The 6,215-nt window shown below is 46.4% G+C and overlaps 1 protein-coding gene across 1 annotated transcript in view; it reads right to left on the bottom strand.

Moving 5' to 3' along the window:
* Positions 1–5,503: 5,503 nt before the first annotated feature.
* Positions 5,504–6,215, bottom strand: part of LOC143277786 (uncharacterized) — a 4,538-nt gene continuing 3,826 nt past the window's right edge. Inside the window, exon 3 of the mRNA XM_076582689.1 lies at positions 5,504–6,215. This exon is cut by the window's right edge and continues 1,143 nt beyond it. The gene's annotated coding sequence lies outside the window, so the exon portion shown is untranslated.

The raw sequence follows: 6,215 nt of genomic DNA on the forward strand, positions 1-6,215 counted from the left end.
CACAGATTTGCTATTAAGGGCAATATCTTTCTCATTAACAGGAGTAGTAGTTGTAATGGTCGTAACAGTAGTGGAAAACAGTAGCAGTAATGAATAATGAGCCCAAAATCAAGGTCGGAAATAAAAATTTAAATAATAGCATATGGATATATATCAATTTAATTCCACATTTCCGTTTCTGTATCTCGTCTGGCTTTTGTCATTGAAGTCAGTGACTGATGACATTTTAGTGCCTGCTGTTCTTGAGAGGACAGAATGTGTGTCTGGTAACCAGGCAACGTAACAACGCAGATTTATTTTAACGTCATTAAATTGATCAGTGCTGTCAGTTTAACCTTTTCTTTCTTTCTTTTTTTTTTTTTACAACAAAAATGTAGATTATAGCTTATCGTGTCAATTTTTAACTCACTCAGTACGGCTAGTCCTCTCTTCTCCTCTACACAGACCCCTCGGATGTCCAGTGGGTGTCTGAATGACCCAACCTTTGGCTTCCGTCGTCAGAATTGTGGTTTTCTTTGTCAACATTTACCTCTTCAGTATAAGAACCTTCCGCTTGCAATATTTTGATGATGGTAATTGGGGTGAAACGCTGTTAACGTCGTCTCTTTCGCCGTTCGTATGGAGAGAGTTAAAGAATGTAGTCTATGTACTGGGAGGGCCCTATGGGGTGTGTCATATTTCAATGGAAATGTTTGGTTGTATTCAAAGATATGTGATATTACTGTAAGCGACAAATGTTTTAGTATATTCCATACACTTTATCTAACTCTATATTCTTTAAACGCAAACTGGGACAGAAGTCCCGTAGAGACAGGACACAGTAGATGGTTGAATACAGGGTATAATTTTTACTTTTTTTTATGTGAACTTGAACATAATATATTAAGCAGAATTACCTGTGATAACTTTTTACATAAGGGAAGCACTTATTGCTTTCGTATAAACGTGTATACATAGTTACATATTACTTTTATGCATCGTGCATTTCAGGATTTCTGAACTGAGTACTGCGCATTAATTCATTCACCACTTATTATGTACAATGTTTCTGTATCTGCATGCAAGTTGCCAGTTGGAGCTTGTTTTTTTTTTTTTTTAATTCCTTCCTTGGAAATATTGGAATGCAGTAGTGATTAAACGATATTTTTTTTCTTTCGCTGATAAAAGTGTGTGGTGATCATCAGCAAGAACTGCAGCAGCACAAGAGCGCGTAACCAGCAGTGAGTGAACGATAAGAGTGGTGCCAAGCGAGGAAAGCGAGTCATGTGATCAGTCGTGGTCTGGGTTGCATGAACGACCTTTTAACAACGTGAAGGACTTGGTTGCATGAGAAACACTAGCAGCGCGGACTTTGCTTAATTAACTCACTCAGTACGGCCAGTCCTCTCTTCTCCTCTACACAGACCCCTCGGATGTCCAGTGGGTGTCTGAATGACCCAGCCTTTAGCTTCCGTCGTCAGAATTGTGGTATTCTTTGTCAACATTCACGTCTTCAGTATAAGAGCCTTCCGCTTGCAATATTTTGATGATGGTAATTGGGGTGAAACGCTGTTAACGTCGTCTCTTTCGCCGTTCGAATGGAGAGAGTTAATAATTTGGCGCTAAAAACTGCCCTAATTGTATGGGATTAGCATCGGTTTAGTATCAAAAAGAGAAAAAACAACAACAACTGAACGTCAAGCGAACTTGTCGCCGCTACCATCATTCAGCTCATGGAACGCTGCCCTGCACAAAGTTGGTTAAAGCGTTAGGAATTTTCCTAAATGTACACCTATTCCACAAATCAAGACCCATTCTCAGTTTCAGTTTCAGTTTCTCAAGGAGGCGTCACTGCGTTCGGACAAATCCATATACTCGGCGCTACACCACGTCTGCTACGCAGATGTCTGACCATAAACATATAATTATATCTATCTATCTATCTATCTATCTATCTATATATATATATATATATCAGTGTGTCTGACCAGCAGCATTACCCAACGTGCTAAGTCAGGACTTGAGTGTATGCATATATATTTGTGTAACTATCAGAGTGGATTTCTTCTCGAAAATTTTGCCGGAGGACAACACTTTTTTTTTAATTTTTTTTTTTTTTTTTTACATGCGTTCATTTTTTAGTGCCCCAAGTGCGCGATGCACACGGGACACTCGGTTTATCGACTCATCCGAATGACTGGACGCTTAGTTTGATTTTCCAGTCAAACTTGGGAGAAATGGCCAGAGCGGGAATCGAACCTAGACCTTCATAGACACTGTATCAGCAAATAAGTGTCTTAACCATTCTGCCACCTTCCTCTCTAACTTTTTTTTTTTTTTTTTTAACGCTGTGCAAACTTCACGCTGCTAGAGAGAGAGAGAGAGGGAGACCCAGACCCAGACTCAGACCCAGACCCAGACTCGGACCCAGACTCAGACCCAGACAGACTCAGACCCAGACCCAGACCCAGACTCAGACCCAGACCCAGACTCAGACTCAGACCCAGACCCAGACCCAGACTCAGACCCAGACTCGGACTCAGACCCAGATCCAGACCTAGACTCAGACCCAGACCCAGACAGACTCAGATCCAGACCCAGACAGACTCAGACCAGACTCTGACCCAGACCCAGACCCAGACCCAGACTCAGACCCAGACTCAGACTCAGACCCAGACTCAGACTCAGACTCAGACTCAAATAGTTTATTTTCAGACATACATTGTCCATACAACGGAGTTCCAGTAGAGAGCGAAAGAGAGAAAGGGTGAAAAGAGAGAGATAGAGAGGGGGAGGGGGGGTTGGAGGGGGGGGGGGGGTAGGAGAGAAAGAGACTCAGACGGTTGATTGTTCAGACATAGACTGTTCATACAGTAGTTTACGTTATGATAGAAATAGAGCGAAAGAGAGCGGGAGAGAGAGAGAGAGAAAGTAGGGGTGTGAGGGACACACACACACACACACACACACACACACACACACACACAAAGAGTATTTTTCAGACATACACTTTCCATACAATGGAATGAATTATAGAGTGAAATAGATCGAGAGGAAAGGGAGAGACAGACAGACAAACAGTCAGTCAGACAGAGAGACAGGGACAGAGGCAGAGAGAGAGAGAGAGAGAAGGGCGTCATACTTACATGGTTTATTGTTCAGACACACACTATGCATTCATGGAGTTACAGAAAGAGAGAGAGAGAAAGAGGAAAGAAAGAAAGAAAGAGAGACAGAGACAGACAGAGAGAGAGACTCGGAGACGAAGATGATTCAGTGTTCAGACATACACTCTCTATACGATTGAGTACTTATAATAATACAGAGAGACCGAAAGATGGAGATAACAACACAGAGAGAGAGAGAGAGAGCAAAAGGAAGAGACAGAGAAGGAGAGTTTCAGTTTCAGTAGCTCAAGGAGGCGTCACTGCGTTCGGACAAATCTATATATATATATACGCTACACCACATCTGCCAAGCAGATGCCTGATCAGCAGCGTAACCCAACGCGCGTAGTCAGGCCTTGAGAGAGAGAAAAAAAAAGGAAATAATTAAAAGAGAAATACTACTAATAATAATATGTATAAGGCGCAAAAACTTGATGAAGTCAACTATAAGCGTACAAAAAAACAACAACAAAAAACCAAAAAAAAACCAAAAAAAAACCCCACACAACTAAATAAATAAATAAATAAATAAAATAAATAAATAAAAAAGACAACAATGATGATAAAGAAAAGGAGATAAGAGGGAGAGAGACTGAGAAGAGGGAAGAGGGAGGAAGGAGAGGTGGGAGTGAGAGAACGGGTGGGATGAAGGTGGGGGGGAAGGGGGGTGGGGGTGGGGGCGTGGAGTGTGTAAAGATCAGGGTGTGGGGGAGTGGGGCACGTCGGGTGTGGACGTGAAGGGAGCGGCAGGAGAGTTCTCCTTCTTCTCCTTCTTCTCCTTCTTCTTCTTCTTCTACTCCTCTTCTTCTCCTTCGTTCGTGGGCTGCAACTCCCACGTTCACTCGTATGTACACGAGTGGGATTTTTTACGTGTATGACCTTTTTTTAACCCTGCCATGTAGGCAGCCATACTCCGTATTCGGGGGGGTATGCATGCTGGGTGTGTTTGTTTTCCATAACCCACCGAACGCTGACATGGATTACAGGATCTTTAACGTGCGTATGTGATCTTCTGCTTGCCGTATATACACCAAGGGGGTTTAAAGGCACACGCAGGCCTGCACGTATGTTGATCTGGGAGATCGGAAAAATACTCCACCTTTTACCCACCAGGCGCGCGGCGCCGTTACCTAGATTCTGAACCCGGGACCCTCAGATTGAAAGTCCAATGCTTTAACCACTCGGCTATTGCACCCGTCCTCAGGAGAGTTGAACACGGCATCCACAGCACGGCTACCATCACCATCACCATGGCATGACAGGCCATCCAGAAAGCAACAACAGAAAACAAACCCAACCAACCAACCAACAAAAAGCAGCATCATGTGCAAGGGTAGGCCCTCTGTCCACCGCTCGTTCGCTTGCTCATAGATGTCCACGAGCGCGCGCGCGCACACACATACACACACACACACACACACACAGGTGCACACATTGCACACTCACAGGCGCGCGCATACACACATCCAATTTTATGACAAAGGTAAAAATGATTTTTTTAAAATGGTGTAAAATCAAAGGTACCTTAAGATGAAGATAAAAACCACGACGTTTCGAGTCTTAGACTCTTTGCCAAGTTGAAGAGGTGTTGGCAGGCCACAGTAGTCTGTACTGAGGAGCTTTTATGCAACACCTCGATCGGGCGCCTGTGGACATGCAAAATATCTGTTGCAACATCTGTGTCGGGCGCCTGTGGACAGACCCCATCTGACTGTCCCCCCCCCCCCCCAAAGAGGCCCCATCTGACTGCCCCCCCCCCCCCAAAAGAGACCCCATCTGACTGTTTCCCCATGGAGACCCCATCTGACTGTCCCCCCAAAGAGACCCCATTTGACTGTCCCCCCATGGAGACCCCATCTGACTGTCCCCCATCTGACTGTTCCCCCCCAAAGAGACCCCATCTGTCCCCCCATGGAGACCCCAATTGACTGTCCCCCCCCAAAGAGACCCATCTGACTGTCCCCCCATGGAGACCCTATCTGACTGTCCCCCCCCCCCAAAGAGGCCCCATCTGACTGTCCCCCCCATGGAGAGCCCATCTGACTGTGCCCCCACAGAGACCCCCATCTGACTGTCCCCCATGGAGACCCCATCTGACTGTTCCCCCCACGGAGACCCCCATCTGACTGTCCCCCATGGAGACCCCATCTGACTGTCCCCCCATGGAGACCCCATCTGACTGTCCCCCCACAGAGACCCCATTTGACTGTCCCTCCACAGACACCGCATCTGACTGTCCCCCTACAGAGGCCCCATCTGACTGTCCCCCCCCCCAAGAGACCCCCTCTGACTGTCCCTCCACAGAGACCCCATCTGACTGTCCCGCCATGGAGACCCCATCTGACTGTCCCCCACAGACCCCATCTGACTGTCCACCCATGTAGACCCCATCTGACTGTCCCGCCATGGAGACCCCATCTGACTGTCCCCCGCATGGAGACCCCATCTGACTGTCCCCCCATGGAGACCCCATCTGACTGTCCCTCCACAGAGACCCCCATCTGACTGTCCAGTGGGTGTCTGAATGGCCACCCAGCCTATAGCTTTCATCGTCAGAAATGCGGTATTCTTTGTCTGTATCCGCCTCCTCAGTGTAAGAGCCTGCCCCTTTGTCATGATGTCAACAGTGGTGAAACGCTGCCATTATTGTCAGCTCTTATGTCGCTCGTACACAGAGAGTTCACTAAGAGACCTGGGGCCGTATTTAAGGCAAACTTCATTTTTGCCTTTAGGCAAGCTACCCTTAACATGGCAGGGACCCGTGGTACATTTTACCTTGAACGTTAAGTTAACTTCGTGTTGAAGACACGTGCGGTGCACTTAGGCAGCTAACCCATCGTCTATAATTAAACCTCCTGGTGATTCCCTTCTGCGCATGCTCTTTTAGTTCTCACCACACTGCAGTTCAGAGCATTGTCGAGCGAGTCGGCAACACACGGACTATCCGCAAAGCAGGCCTGATTTCCCTAAACAAAAACAACGATACACAAGGATCTGTCATATTTACCTCTGCCCTCGTGGGCAGCGCAGTCACCCTTTGCAGATAGTAAGGGCAAATTTGCTTTTTGG

The sequence above is a fragment of the Babylonia areolata genome, chromosome 35 (assembly GCF_041734735.1).
Source record: "Babylonia areolata isolate BAREFJ2019XMU chromosome 35, ASM4173473v1, whole genome shotgun sequence".
Lineage (NCBI taxonomy): Eukaryota > Metazoa > Mollusca > Gastropoda > Neogastropoda > Buccinidae > Babylonia > Babylonia areolata.